The sequence below is a fragment of the Panthera pardus genome, unplaced genomic scaffold (genome assembly GCF_024362965.1).
Source record: "Panthera pardus isolate Hobbes unplaced genomic scaffold, ASM2436296v1 HiC_scaffold_26, whole genome shotgun sequence".
In the NCBI taxonomy this organism is placed as follows: domain Eukaryota; kingdom Metazoa; phylum Chordata; class Mammalia; order Carnivora; family Felidae; genus Panthera; species Panthera pardus.
The window spans coordinates 20,512,757-20,527,759 of record NW_026526832.1 but is presented as its reverse complement, the minus strand read 5'-3'; the positions used below and the strand labels follow the sequence as shown (position 1 = coordinate 20,527,759).

The following is a 15,003-nucleotide window of genomic DNA, read 5'->3' as shown; positions in this document are numbered from 1 at the left end:
GTCTTGTTTATTTGTTTTTGAGGAATATTACCGTTAAGTTCACACGTAGCTCATCAACACTTACAGATGAACTGGGAACAATTTTGGGTCCCAGGATACCTCCCCCTCTCCTGGGATGTTTAACACTCCTACTGTTGCCCAGCTGGTGTCTGCTCGGGGAGTTCATGATAATTTTAATTTTGGCCGAAAATGGAAACAAAGAATCCTATCAGTTGAGCTGTTCCTTAGGGGCTTCACGGGCCTTGTTCTCTCTCTAGTTCCTTAGTAGCCTCCTCCAGGCCAGGAACGGTGTCTCCTGTTCTCTACCTCTCATAAGACCAAGCGCTGGTGAACATATTTTATATGTGCTGGTTGATATCCCTGTTGGGTGATTTCAAAGTCAATCTTGTTAAAGAAGCAGAAAAACAAGCCAAAAAAGCTCGGTTGGAAGGGTTTCTACTCATAGCCTGGTTCACGTAGTCCCTGGGGCCTGCAAATCTCCCACTGACATATGGCCCTGTGATATTTACTCTAGTCTCAGAATCCTGGTGTAACTGTGGGCCCCTTTCCTGGGTTCCATGTTCTGGAACCTCCCTCCTCCTTAGGGAGTTACCTTCTTACCACTTACTTCTCCAGAACTACTCCCTTTGTAGCCAGAGCCAACAGAGATGCTCCTTCCCACACTTCTTGGAACGCCTCCATCAGTCCTAGTTTCTACTTTAAGGAACATACTTTGTCCAAGTAACTGGAAGGAAGGCAGAGCCTGAGCGTGAACTTCACTTTCCAGAAGGGACCCTGCCTTCTCTGGTACACAGTGGATAATCCCTTCCTTCCAGCCCAACAGGAGGGCCTACTTCAATCATTTAATGCCCCGAACAAGCATACAAGACAGACATATAAAGCGCCATGAGGGCCTAGGGACAAAGAATGTCAACTCAAAGAAATCTTTTTCTTTTGCAGGGGTATTCTTCATGCTGGCAGGCCGTCGGGAAGATACGTGGGGACCCTGGGATTTTCCTTTCGCTTTCTTGTGCTCTCAGAAACCACCCCCTGGTGACTCAGAAACATGAAGGTAAGGGCCAGGTAGGTGGGGCACAGCTTCCCATCCAGGTTTACCCAGTTTTACCAGACAGAGGAGTGCGCTGAGGCTGTAAGCAAGAGAGGAAGCCCCAAAGAGAGGAAGGACAGGGTGTTGGTTCCTCAACTTGTTGAGACCAGAGTTGTGTAGCAAGACAAACTTGAGTGTGCTCAGCATTTCTCCTTCCTGACTTGGGTTTCACCTTAGCCCCAGTTCAGTGGCAGCCCTGTTGGCTCAGAGGGCTGAAGGATCCAAGAGGAAGAAGCTTGTACAATCCTTCATGTAGTGGGGTGGGGGTGGGGGTGGGGTGAACTTTTTTTTTTTTTTACTTTTTTTTTTTTTTAAGTTTTATTTATTTTTGGGACAGAGAGAGACAGAGCATGAATGGGGGAGGGTCAGAGAGAGAAGGAGACACAGAATCTGAAACAGGCTCTAGGCTCCGAGCTGTCAGCACAGAGCCCGACGTGGGGCTCGAACTCACGGACCGCGAGATCATGACCTGAGCCGAAGTCGGCCGCTCAACTGACTGAGCCACCCAGGCGCCCCAGGGGTGAACTTTTAAAGTAAACCTCTGGCAAGATCCCAGTGGGTTATGGGGCCCCAACTCTGGATCTGACTTCTCTTGCTTCTCTAACCTACCCACTCTGCCCTCCGCTCATAACAAATTTCTTATCATTCCTGACCATGACAAGCATGGCTGCTGTGTACAGCTTCGTGGGTTGTGCCCTGAACAATTCTTAGAGGTTCCATTTCCATACACAAAGGAAAAAATCATGCAAAATTTTACCGGGCAGCCCTGAGACAGTCCTTTTATGACTTCTTTCCCATATATTTCTTCCTCCACCAAGAATGCCCTTGTTTGCTTATCCTCTCACCATATAGTCACCTGGTAAATCATCTTACACTTAGCTTTCAAACTCGGCTCAAATGACGTTGATGAACACAAATGTAACAACTGAATGCATTGGGAAATGCTCACACAGACATTGGGAAGAAACACCGTATATATAGGAGTCTCTGGGCACCTGGGTGGCTCAGTCGGTTAAGTATCCAACTTGGGCTCAGGTCATGATCTCACAGTTCTTGGGTTCGGGCCCTGCGTTGGGTTCTGTGCTGATAGCTCAGAGCCTGGAGCCTGTTTCAGATTCTGTGTCTCCCTCTCTCTCTGCCCCTCCTCTGCTCATGCTCTGTCTCTCTCTGTCTCAAAAATAAAGAAAAACATAAAAAAAATTTAGGAGTCTCAAGCTGGCACACTGTTAGCTCATTCTGCCTGGTAGTTTGATTATGCACATGGGGTGTTCTGAAAGGCAATGTAACTAAAATCCATCAGAATGAGTCAAATTAAAAAGATATAATAACGAGTGTTGGTGAGGATATGGGGCAACTAGAATGCTCATACAATGCTAGTAAGAGTGTAAATTGGGATGACTGCTTTGGAAAACTACTTGGTGGTATCTTCTAAAGTGGAAGAGATTCCTAGCCTACGATTTAGCGGTTCTGGCAGAAATGCATATGTACACACACAAAACACGTGCAAACATGATCATAAAGGCACAATTCGTAATAGGCCCAAACTAGAAATAACTTCAATGTCCACCAACAAGACACTCGAGGAAAGATGTGGTATATTCATCAAATAGAATATTACATGGCAATGAAAGTGAATTAATCATTGCTTTTGCATAACAACGTGAATGAACCTGACAAATATAACGTCACGTGAAAGAAACCCAGACCTAAAAGAATACATACACTGCGTGACTCCATTTATGTAAAACGAGCACTGTGGTGCCAGAAATGAGAATGATGGTTACCGTGGGAGGGCAGGTAGTGACTGGAAAAGAACACGAAGCTTCTGCGGTGCTGGCAATGTTCTATGTATTAACATGGGAGATAGTCACACAGATGTGTGTTTATTTTGTGAAAGTTTATCGAGCTGCACACTTAGATTCGTACATGTTTATGTGTGTATGCTACGCCTCGATAAAAAAAAAGATTGCTTAAAAGAATAAAAGCAACGCCGACTTTGGGCAATGATGTAGTAGCAGAATCTAGATTTATCCTCTGCCTTCATCAGTTATAAAACAGAACAAAATATAGGAAGCAATGGTTTGAAGACATTGGATGGCAGGCGTCTCCGGACAGGGATCCCCGAGAGACGGGAAGCAGATGAGATGAGTCTTCTGGGGGTCCCGGCTCACTGCCTGGAGAGAGAGATTCCAGGCTACCACACAGAGAGAGGCAGAACTCTTGGAGATGTGCAGAGGAATGTCCTCGAAAGTTTTGCCTGGGCACCGATCGGTACGTGTGATTGTGGACATGCCCAGCACTGGGAAAAGAAGCCCCGTAGAGGCGAGGAGATGGACGAGCCCCCAGAGCGTGTGCGAGGCTGGGAAGAGTGGGTGTGCCCACCACCCAGAGCAGAAAGCGCTCCCCACACACGGGGCTTGGAGCCCTCAGAGGAGGATGGCCTCAGGGGTCATGCCAAATGAGTCCCAGTCCGGGAGTTGTTCTGGACTCACCTAACAAAGCTGGAAAGCAAGCCTTGTGAAGGTCAGATGATTTCCAAGTAATTTAACCGCAGCCTATACTGAAGCCACCAGATATTTAAAAGAATTAAAAAAAAAAAAAATCTGGTACCAGGACGCCTGGGAGGCTCAGTTAAGTGTCTGGATCTTTTGTTAAAAATTATTTTAACGTTTATTTATTTTTGAGAGACAGAGCACGAGCAAGGGAGGGGCAGAGAGAGAGAGGGAGGCACAAATTCTGAAGCAGGCTCCAGGCTCTGAGCTGTCAGCACAGAGCCCGATGTGGGGCTCAAACCCACAAACTGTGAGATCATGACCTGAGCCGAGAGAGGGACAGAGTGTGAGTGGGGGAGGGGGAGGGAGAGAGAAAGACACAGAATGTGAAGCAGGCTTCAGGCTCCGAGCTTTCCGCATAGAGCCTGACTTGGGGCTCAAACTCACGAACTGCGAGATCATGACCTGAGCCAAAGTCAGACGCTTGACCGACTGAGCCACCCAGGCACCCCTGGTTTTTTGTTTTTTTTTTTTCATGTTTTTTTTTTTTTATTTTTGAGAGAGAAAGAGACAGAGCATGAGCAGGGGAGGGACAGAGAAAGAGGGAGACACAGAATCTGAAACAGGCTCCAGACTGAGCGGTCAGCTCAGAGCCCAACCCGAGGCTCAAACTCATGAACTGAGAGATCATGACCTGAGCCAAAGTCGCACACTTAACCAACGAAGCCACCCAGATGCCCCTCCAAGTGTCTGACTCTTGATCTTGGCTCAGGTCATGATTTCACAGTTCATGGGATCAAGCCCCATGTGGAGCTAACATGCACTAACAGTGTGGAGCCTGCTTAGGATTCTCTCTCTCCCTCTCTGCCCCTGTCCCCTGCTCCCGTGCTCTTTCTCTCTCTCTCTCTCTCAAATAAAAGAATTCTGGTACCCAACAATATAAACTTCAAAATATCTGGTATCTCATATGGTTTCACTTATATGGAATATAAAATAACAAAACAAATGAACAAACAAAGCCAAACCCAGAAACAGCCCCATAAATACAGAGAATACACTGGTGGTTGCCATAGGGGAATGGGGTGGGGGAGTGGGCAAACTGGAAAAGGGGGCGTGGGAGATACAGGCTTTCAGGTATGGAAGGAATAGGTCACAGGGATAAAAGGTACAGCATGGGGAATATAGTTGGTGGGATTGTAATAGGGCTGTGTGGTGACAGATGGCAGCTGCTTGCGGGGACCACAGCATAACCTACACTTGTCCAATCACTAGCCTGTTAAAAAAGCAGTGTTTCTTGGATGTTACCTAAACTTCTTGTGGTGATCATTTCACAATATACATGTGTATTAAACCATTATGTCTCACACCTTAAACGTACACAATATTGCACGTCAATTACAGCAATAAAACTGGAAAAACCCCCACAAAATATTTGGTGTCTAATAAAAAATTACCTGTCACTCAAATAAGCAGGAAAAAAAATCAATCAGTAGAAACAGAAACAGAAATGATACAGCTAATAGGAGACAAGGGCATTGAAACAGCTACTATAAATATATCCCATATATTCCAGAAGGTACAGGACAGCATGAGCATCAGGAAGAGTGAAATAGAAAATCTACAAGACGCCCAAATCAAAATTCTAGAGATGAAAAGTATAGTGAATGGAATTAATAGCATAGCAGATCAGACATTAAATAAGAAAGCATTCTTGGCTATGAAAACATAGCAACAGAAAAATCCAAAATACAACACAGATAGGAAAAAAGATTCATCTCTAAAATAAGAATATTGGGGCCCCTGGGTGGCTCAGTCAGTCGAGCATCTGACTTCAGTTCAGGTCATGATCTCACAGTGTGTGGGTTCGAGCCCCATGTCAGGCTCTGTGCTGACACTTCGGAGCCTGGAGCCTGCTTTGCATCTGTGTCTCCCTCTCTCTCTGCCCCTTCCTCACTCATGCTCTGCTTCTCTCTCTCTCTCTCTCTCTCTCTCTCTCTCAAAAATAAATAAACATTAAAAAATGTTTTTAAAAATAAAATAAGAATATTGGGGCGCCTTGGTGGCTCAGTCAGTTGAGTGTCTGACTCTTGATTTTGGCTCAGGTCATGATCCCAGGGTTGTGGCATTGAGCCCCGTGTCAGGTTCTGTGCTGAGGATGGAACCTGCTTAAGATTCTTTCTCCCTCTCTCTCTCTCTGCCCTTCTCCCCTGCTCTCACTCCCTCTTTCTCTCTAAAATAAAAAATAAAAAAATAAGCAGAACATCAGTGAGTGGCGGCAGCATTCAGGGCCTCACGTGCGTGTACCTGGAGTCCCGGAAAGAGGGGATGAGGTGAGAAGAGGACAGAAAACGTGTTTGAAGACATAATGGCTGAAAATTACTTAAATTTGGCGAGAACTATAAACCCACCAAAAATCAGAGAAACTCAACAACCCCACTCAGAGAAAAAAATGAAGAAAAACCACATCAAGGTGCATTGTAGTCAAGTCGCTAAAACACAATGATAAAGAGAAAATGCTAGAAGCAGCCAGAGGGGAAAATACACTCTGTGCTGAGGAACAAAGATAAGGACTGTAGCAGACATCTTCTTGGCCACATGCAAACCAGAGGATAATAGAGAGACACCTCCAAGCCACTGAAAGAAAAACTGCCAACCAAGAACAAAAATATCTTTCTTTTTTTCCCCCTTTTAAAATTATTTTTTAAACCATGTTAGGGTGCCTGAGGAGCTCGGTCGGTTGAGCGCCCGACTTCAGCTCAGGTCATGATCTCGTGCTTCGCGAGTTCAAGCCTTGCATTGGACTTGCTGTTGTCAGTGCAGAGTCCGCTTTGGCCCCTCTGTCCCCTGTCTCTCTGTGCCCCTCCTCCACATGCCTGCACACATGCTAGCTCTCTCTCTCTTTCTCTCTCTTTCTCAAAAATAAATAAACATTAAATATTAAAAAGAATTTTTTTTGAGAGACAGCACGTGCTCATGGGGTAGGGGGAGAGAGAGAGAGAGAGAGAGAGAGAGAATCCCAAGCAGGCTCTGTGCTGTCAGCCCATTGCATAAAGCAGGGCTACATCTCACGAACCACCGGTGAGATCCTGACCTGAGCCAAAATCGAGTCAGACCCTTAACTGGCCGAGCCACCCAGGCGCCCCCAAAAATATCTTTCAGTAATGAAGGTGAGATAAACTTTTTCAGAAATACTAAGGTTGAGACTCTACTTCCGAGTGTGATAAAGATTTTACCATGTGACTCTTCACTGCAGAAAACAGTGATCAACCCCGAGCTTAATACAAAAAGGAACTCCGTGAAAATAGCGGAGCGAGAACAGAATCAGATGGACCCCCCCACCCCCTGCCTCTCTGACCCACCTCACTGACTCACGCACGCAGCCCACCTAAAGGCACACTGGACGGAGGCTGAAGCTGGCATCTTGCAGGTGGTGGCAGGAGAGCAGAAGGAGACAGGTGCAGGTGTACAAAGAAGCTCTCACCTTCAAGACGTTTAGCCCAGGGTGAAACGCATCCCATGTTGTACACAGAAGGCAGCCAGGTTCACAAGAAAAAACAGGTTTTATGATGTGAGAAACCAGAAAAGAAGAAGCCAGGAAAATAGCGAAAACTGACCGGAGTGGAACCCCGGGGAAAAAAAGACCCAAGGGCTCCTGGCTGGCTCATTCGGAAAAGCATATGACTCTTGATCCACAAATTCACATTCATAACATTCATATAAATAGCAATCCAAAATTGCTTGCAAATAAAAGACCAAGAAAATAAAACATATTCTCAAGAGAAAAATCAAAATTGAAGCAAAATTGACAGAATTAAAGGGAGAAACGTACAATTCCATAACCAGAGTTTAAACTCTCCCTTTCTGGCAACTAATAAAATAACTAAATTAAAGAAATTGAAAGCTTGAGTAATTCTGTATTTGGTGAAACTGTCTTTATTTGTAGATGGCACTGTTTGTGAATGAAAAAAAAAAAAAAAAAACCCTTAAGAATCTACCAAAAAGAACTTACTACAATAAATAAAACTTGCCAGTTGGACATAGTACATAGTCAATATATAAAAATCGATGGTATTTCTATATACCAGCAACAAGTAACTAGAAAATAAAAATTTTAAAGTCAACTCCATTCATAATAACATTAAAAAAGCTCACATAGGAATACATTTGGAGAAAGACTTATAGACTGGAAACAATAAAATATTGCAAAGGGAAGTTGAAGAACTAAATAGAGAAGATAGTGTTATAGTTTGGAAGGCTCAATATTGTTAAGACGGCAGTCCTCCCGGTTTGTTCTTTAGATTTATGTGGTCCCAGTCAAAATCTGAACAGTCTCTTTTGAGGAATTGACAAGCCATTTTTATTTATGTGTTTATTTTTCAAGTTTATTTATTTATTTTGAGAGAGAGAGCAGGAGAGAGAGAGAGAGAGACACCGAGAATCCCAAGCAGGCTCTGCACTGTCAGCACAGAGCCTGATGTGGGGCTCAATCCCATGAATCATGAGATCGTAACCTGGCCTGAAATCAAGAGTCGGACGCTTAGCTGACTGAGCCACACAGGTGCCCTGACAGGCTGTTGTAAAATTTATATGGAAAGTTGAAGGACTTAGAATAGCTAAAATATTTTGAAAAAGAAAACCAAAGCCAGAGGACTTACACTGTCTGATCAACACTTACTAGAAGAGGGGCGCCTGGGTGGCTTGGTCGGTTGGGCGTCCGACTTCGGCTCAGGTCATGATCTCACGGTCCGTGAATTCGAGCTCCGCGTCGGGCTCTGTGCTCACCGCTCAGAACCTGCAGCCTGTTTCAGATTCTGTGTCTCCCTCTCTCTCTGCCCCTCCCCTGTTCATGCTCTGTCTCTCTCTGTCTCAAAAATAAATAAACGTTAAAAAAAAAAATTAAAAAAAAAAAGACTTACTAGAAGAGGGTGCTTGGCTGGCTCAGTTGGTAGAGCATGCAAGTCTTGATCTTGGGGTCATGAGTTCAAGCCCCATATTAGGTGTAGAGCTCACAAAAAAAAAAAAAAAAAAATTACTGTAAAGCTTCAGTGGTCAAGAGAGTGTGGTTTCCCCATAAGGGTAAATATAGACCAGGGGTCAGCAAACTTTTTCTTTAAAGGGCCAGATAGTAAATATTTTAGGTTTGCAGTTCACATGGTCTCCGTAACAACTACTCAACTATACTGTAGCTTGAAAGCAGCCAGGCAGAATACAGAAATGGATGAGTGTGGCTGTATTATAATAACACTTTATGTAAAAAGCCAGAGTAGGCAGGATTTGTTGACCCCTGATATAGATCAGAGGAACATAACAGAGTCCAGAAATAAACTCTCACTCATCAGATCAGCTGATTTCTTTACAAAAGTTCCAGGGTAATCCAATTGCATTGAAAGGATAGTATTTTTTTTTTTTTTAACATTTATTTGTTTTTGAGAGACAGAGAGAGACAGAGCACAAGTGCGGGAGGGGCAGAGAGAGAGGGAGACACAGAATCTGAAGCAGGCTCCAGGCTCTGAGCTGCCAGCACAGAGCCCGATGCGGAACTTGAACTCACGGACCATGAGATCATGACCTGAGTTGATGTTGGACGCTTAACTGAGCCACCCAGGTGCCCCTGGAAGGATAGTATTTTAAACATACAGTACTCTAGCGAAAGGATATCTGTATGGAAAGAAATGAACCTTGACACATACCTCATGCTAAACTCAAAATGGATCACAGACCTAAAACTGTTAATCTTCTAGAACATATAACGGGAACATTTTGTGACATTTGCTTAGGCAAAGAGCGTGATAACAAAATCACAAATTATAAAATAAAAATTTGCTAACAAATGACAAGAGACCTCAGCCTGGCATGGCCCTTTTCCAGGATCCTCTCTTTTCAATTTTGCAGATGTTGGGCCTCAGAGAAGGAATCACATTCTTATGCTTTAATTTTCAAAGGTTCATCTTTCCATTTACATCTTATTCCTTTTTTTGTTTTTTTTTTTTTAACTCACCAGTATATGTTGAGTAACTACTATCTTTCATGTTGTGGCCAGGTGCCAACAGGATTTCAGTGAACAAAACCTAGATATATATTTGTGTTTTTACCTATTAAGTCTTGTTTTTATTTTTATTTATTTATTTTATTTTATTTTTAAAATGACATCTGGATTTTATTTTTTATTTTATTATTATTTTTTAATGCTTATTTATTTATTTATTTATTTATTTAACGTTTATTTATTTTTGAGACACAGAGGGACAGAGCATGAATGGGGGAGGGTCAGAGAGAGAAGGAGACACAGAATCTGAAACAGGCTCCAGGCTCTGAGCGGTCAGCACAGAGCCCGACGCGGGGCTCGAACTCACGGACCGCGAGATCATGACCTGAGCCGCAGTCGGAGGCTCAACCTACTGAGCCACCCAGGCGTCCCAATGCTTATTTATTTTTGAGACAGAGAGAGACAGAGCGTGAGTGGAGGAGGGGCAGAGAGAGAGGGAGACGCAGAATCCAAAGCAGGCTGTAGGCTCCCAGCTGTCAGCACAAAGCCCGAAGTGGGGCCCGAACTCACAACCGTGAGATCATGACCTGAGCCCAAGTTGGACACTTAACCGACTGAGCCACCCAGGTGCCCTACATCTGGATTTTTTTTTTTTTTTTTTTTTTTTTAGTGTTTATTTATTTTTGAGAGACAGGAGAGACAGCATGAGAGGGAGAGGGCAGAGAGAGAGAGAGAGGGAGACCCAGAATATGAAGCAGGCTCCAGGCTCCAAGCCGTCAGCCCAGAGCCCAACGCGGGGCCGGAACTCACAGACCGCGAGATCATGACCTGAGCTGAAGTTGAACCTCAACCGACTGAGCCACCCAGGCGCCCCCCTACATCTGGATTTTAAAGGCAACCTAAGGACAATTGCCTCTACCAAATACTTTCTCGTCCCTGCCTTCAAAGTTTTTCACTTCAAAACCAAGCTCAAATAGTGAAGAGATTGGAAGGTACATACCACCAAATTGTTATCAATGGTGGCTTTCAATGCCCTTCGTTTTCTGTATTTTCTAAAGTTGCAACATTTGTTATTTTTGGAAAGAAAATACAATCGAAGTTACGTAGGAAAAAAACTCTCTAAAACCTCAATTTATTTATTTATTTATTTTTTTATTTATTTTTGGGACAGAGAGAGAGCATGAACAGGGGAGGGTCAGAGAGAGAGGGAGACACAGAATCAGAAACAGGCTCCAGGCTCCGAGCCATCAGCCCAGAGCCTGACACGGGGCTCGAACTCACGGACCGCGAGATCGTGACCTGGCTGAAGTCGGACGCTTAACCGACTGCGCCACCCAGGCGCCCCTAAAACCTCAATTTAAAGATCCTCTCCTGAGGGAAATTTTCCCTGATCATACCTCTCTCCAGTATGACTTAGGGATCCTCTTCTATCCACACAGTCACCCTGCATTTTTGTCACTCCTAGCCCATAGAAGCAGCAGGGGAACCATACATGTGGATCTTCTTCCTTGGACTGCGAACTGGAGGGCGGGGACCATGTCTTAGTCATTTCTGAATCCCCGGCTCCAAACAAAATGCTTCGTGTTCAGTAAGAACTCAGAAAGTGTCTGTTGGATGAACAAATGGATGAGGTTATCAAGTTGTGGGTAGGAAACAAGATGGAGGTCCATGGTCTAGAGCGCTGTGGTGGTAAAGGAGGCTGTGGGTCTTTAGTTATTGAAACTCAATTCTCAGGGTCCAGGACAGATCAGAGAGGAAATTTCATGCTGAGGCCTCTGGCCTTGGGCTAAAGCTTCTTAAGTTGACCTGGGAAAGATGAGAGGGGGAGGGTTGCAGAACCCGGAGTACAGCTGAGCCTGTTGGAAGGAGTTCAGTAACCCTAGGTGGGGAGTATCACACTTTGAAATTATCTATTGATTTGTTTGTTTTGTTACATGTCACCTCTTGTTAATGAGAGCACTCTATGAGGATAGGACCTTATCTGACTTGTATCACCAGGGCTCGGACCAATGCCTGGCACATAGATGACACTCAATAAATATTTGTTGAATTAATGTTGAATGAACAAACTCGCTCTCCACCAAGCCCACGAGAAAGAGCTCAGATGCAGCTTTATTCATTCATCCTGTAAAATATAATTGACAATAGATCTGAAGAAACCCCAGTCAGCACATTCTTTACTCTGTGGGAAGGCGTGCTGCGGAAGCCAAAAGTGGATCTGAGAGTTGCTTGGTAAATACAGAGTTGGACTAAGGGGACTTGGAAGATCTTAAGAGACTGTGTCATTGAGCTGGGGCACCCTGATGAGTCATGCTTTCCTACATGAGGACAGACGTTCCTTGCCAAACAGGATCCTGCCTTGCCCAATGCTGCCATCTTTTCCTGTCACTGTGGGAGAAACACAGTCTGCCCCATTCCCCTTTCTCAGCAAGCCTTATCAGTCCTAATGTTTCTTTCTTTTTTTTTTTTTTTTTTTAAGGCTTTCCCTCACATTACTGTGCCCAGGATTACAGAGTGTCCCTTGCTGGTTACATTTTCCACTGTGGCTTCCCAATGAGATTTTTGGCTATAATTCACATATCTTGCTAAAGATGAACAATTCTGGATCCCAGACTGAAACCTTCTACTATTCTGGTTGCAAAAGTTACTCGTTGTCACTCTATCTCAATTTATCTTTAGAAAATGAAATAACACCTTTTCCATGTGTTTCCAGGCTATTAAGCAAAAGAAATTGAAGACGATAAATATGGGTGGCTCAGAAGTTGTGCTTCGATCCTTTTAATTAAAGTTCCATACCTGATTTGCCACTGATGAGCTACCGGACATTAAATAAGTCATTTTATCTGATACTTAGCCCATTGTCTTGTTCTTAATAAGTGGGAAATCCTCATATGGTTCTATCGCCATAGAGTGACCTGAGACACCTCCCTACTTTCCCAAGCAGCCTGAGGAAAGATAGTCGGTTGCTTTTTTAAGTAACTAGTGGGCTTTTACTCTGTTGACTGTGTTATATAAACTTGAGACCAGGGGCACCTGGCTGGCTCAGTTGTTAGAGCATGCAACTCGTGATTTCAGGGTTGTGAGTTTGAGCCCCACATTGGGTGTAGAGATTACTAAAAAAAATAAATAAATAAAATTAAAAAAAGAAAAAACTTGATAACACAGCTGAATGGTTTGAAAAAAGAAGGGAATTTCAGAAGTTGGGTAGTAGGAGGGATGGAGAGAAGAGACTCCGCAATGGAGAAAACTTTGAAAAAGAACAGGTCTAGCAAGACAAAAGAAGGGATCTAGTTAAGCTTTGCTATGCGATGCAATCCTCTTCTCCATCTTCCCATGAAACCTTCAGTATAATGTCATTAGTCATAAATAGTTTTTTTAAAGTTTATTTTTGGGAGAGAGAGAGAGGGGGGGGGAGAGAGAATCCCCAGCAGGCTCCATGCTGTCAGTGCACGGCCTGACTCAGAATTCAAACTCACAAACTGTGAGATCATGACCTGAGCCAAAATCAAGAGTTGGCCACTTAACCGACTGAGCCACCCAGGTGCCCCCAGTCATAAATACTCTTGAATTTGAATGTATTAGGAGGAGACAAACAAGTGCCCAGTCTGGCCTTGATGTATATGGTGTGTACAGGCAGTACAAGTAAAAGCCAATCATCTTCTGGTTATATAATTAAAAAATGAAGAGGTAAATTGTGTAGTCTTATGGGGTCTTACAGCTCTAATATTGTGTGATTCTATATATGGTATAAACAGGATGTTACCAGGAAATTCCTTTTTTTTTTGTTTCTGAACTGTAGAATCTTTTTAGGCTTTATTACCTATCTTTTTTGTTAACTTCTTTTTATAGATTAAAAAATGTAATTATAGTATAGTTGACATATAAACGTATAGTTTTGGGTGTAAATATAGTGATTTGACAATTATATACATTAGGACATGCTTACCATGCTAAGTGTAGTTACCACCTGTCACCGCACAAAGTTATTACAATATTATTGACTATCTTCCCTATCCTGTACTCTCTATCCCCATGACTTATTTATTTTATAACTGGAAGTGCATTCCCCCCCCCACTTTTTTTTTAATGTAAGCTCTATGCCCAATGTGGGGCTTGAATAGAGGACCCTGAGTTCAAGAGTTGCATGCTCTCTGATTGAGCCAGCCAGGTACCTCAGGAAGTATGTACCTCTTAATCCCCTTCATCTATTTCACCTATCTCCCCACCCTGCCTCCAGGAAGTTATGATGCAGTGGGTTAGGGTGAGGCTTGGAGATTCCCATTAAAAAAATTTCCCTAAATGATTATGATGCACACCAAACTTTGGGCATCATTGTACAAATACTTACCACATTCTGTGGTCAATGTTTAATTGCCCACACATGATCACTCTTCTCCCAGTCCTTAGCATGCAATATTGCTGACAGAAGCAAATGGGGTGTGTTCAGAGAATGTAAATTCACATCAATATTATTCTGAGTGAAACATGCTTATAAAAATAATATATCAATGGGAAAAAGAATACAACAAATGGTGCTGGGACAACAGGATATCCATATGCAAAAAAATGAAATTGGGCCCCTACCTCACACCATATATATATGGGCCATCCAGGCTCCCCTACCTCACATCATATTAAAAGAAAAGAGAGAAAAAAAAAAAAACTCAAAATGGATCATAGACCTAAATGTAGGAGGTAAAACTATAAAATTCTTAAAAAGCAATACACAAGTAAATCTTCTTGACCTTGTCTGAGGCAATGGTTTTTAAGACATGATACCAAAAGCAGGAGTGAGAGAAAAAAATGAAAGATAAATTAGACTGTCAAAATTTAAAACTTTTGGGCTTTAGTGCACACACCATCAAGAAAATGAACAGAAACTCCACAGAATGGGAGAAAATATTTACAGATCATATATTTGATAAGAGATTTGTATCCAGAACATATAAGTAACTTCTACAAATTAAAAAGACAACTCAGGGGCATCTGATAGGCTGAGGCAGTAGAGCATGTGACTCTTGATTGATCTCAAGGTTGTGAGTTCAAGCCCTATGTTAGGTGTAGAGCTTACATAAAATAAAATAAAATAAAATAAAATAAAATAAAATAAAATAAAATAAAGAAGACAACCCAGTTGAAAACCGGGCAAAGAATTTGAATATACATTTTGCCAGAGAAGCTATACAAATGGGCAATAAGAACATGGAAAAATGCTCAACATCATTAATCATTAGGGAAATGCAAATCAAAACTACAATGAGATACCATTTCACCTCCTACTGGGATAGCTAAAATTAAAAAGACAGACAATAACATGTGCTGCTGAGGATGTAGAGAAACTAGAAGCCTTAGACATTGCTAGTAGGAATTTAATATTGTTCATTCAGCTACTTTGAAAAAATAGTTTGGCGATTCCTCAAAAAGTTAAACATGAAGCT

General features: G+C 42.9%; 1 long non-coding RNA gene across 1 annotated transcript; it reads left to right on the top strand.

Moving 5' to 3' along the window:
* Positions 1-602: 602 nt before the first annotated feature.
* On the top strand, positions 603-12,412 carry LOC109267302 (uncharacterized). The gene is made up of 3 exons (XR_002080020.2): positions 603-786; positions 940-1,051; positions 12,279-12,412. It is a non-coding gene; the product is annotated as an uncharacterized LOC109267302 (long non-coding RNA).
* The last annotated feature ends 2,591 nt before the right edge of the window (positions 12,413-15,003 follow it).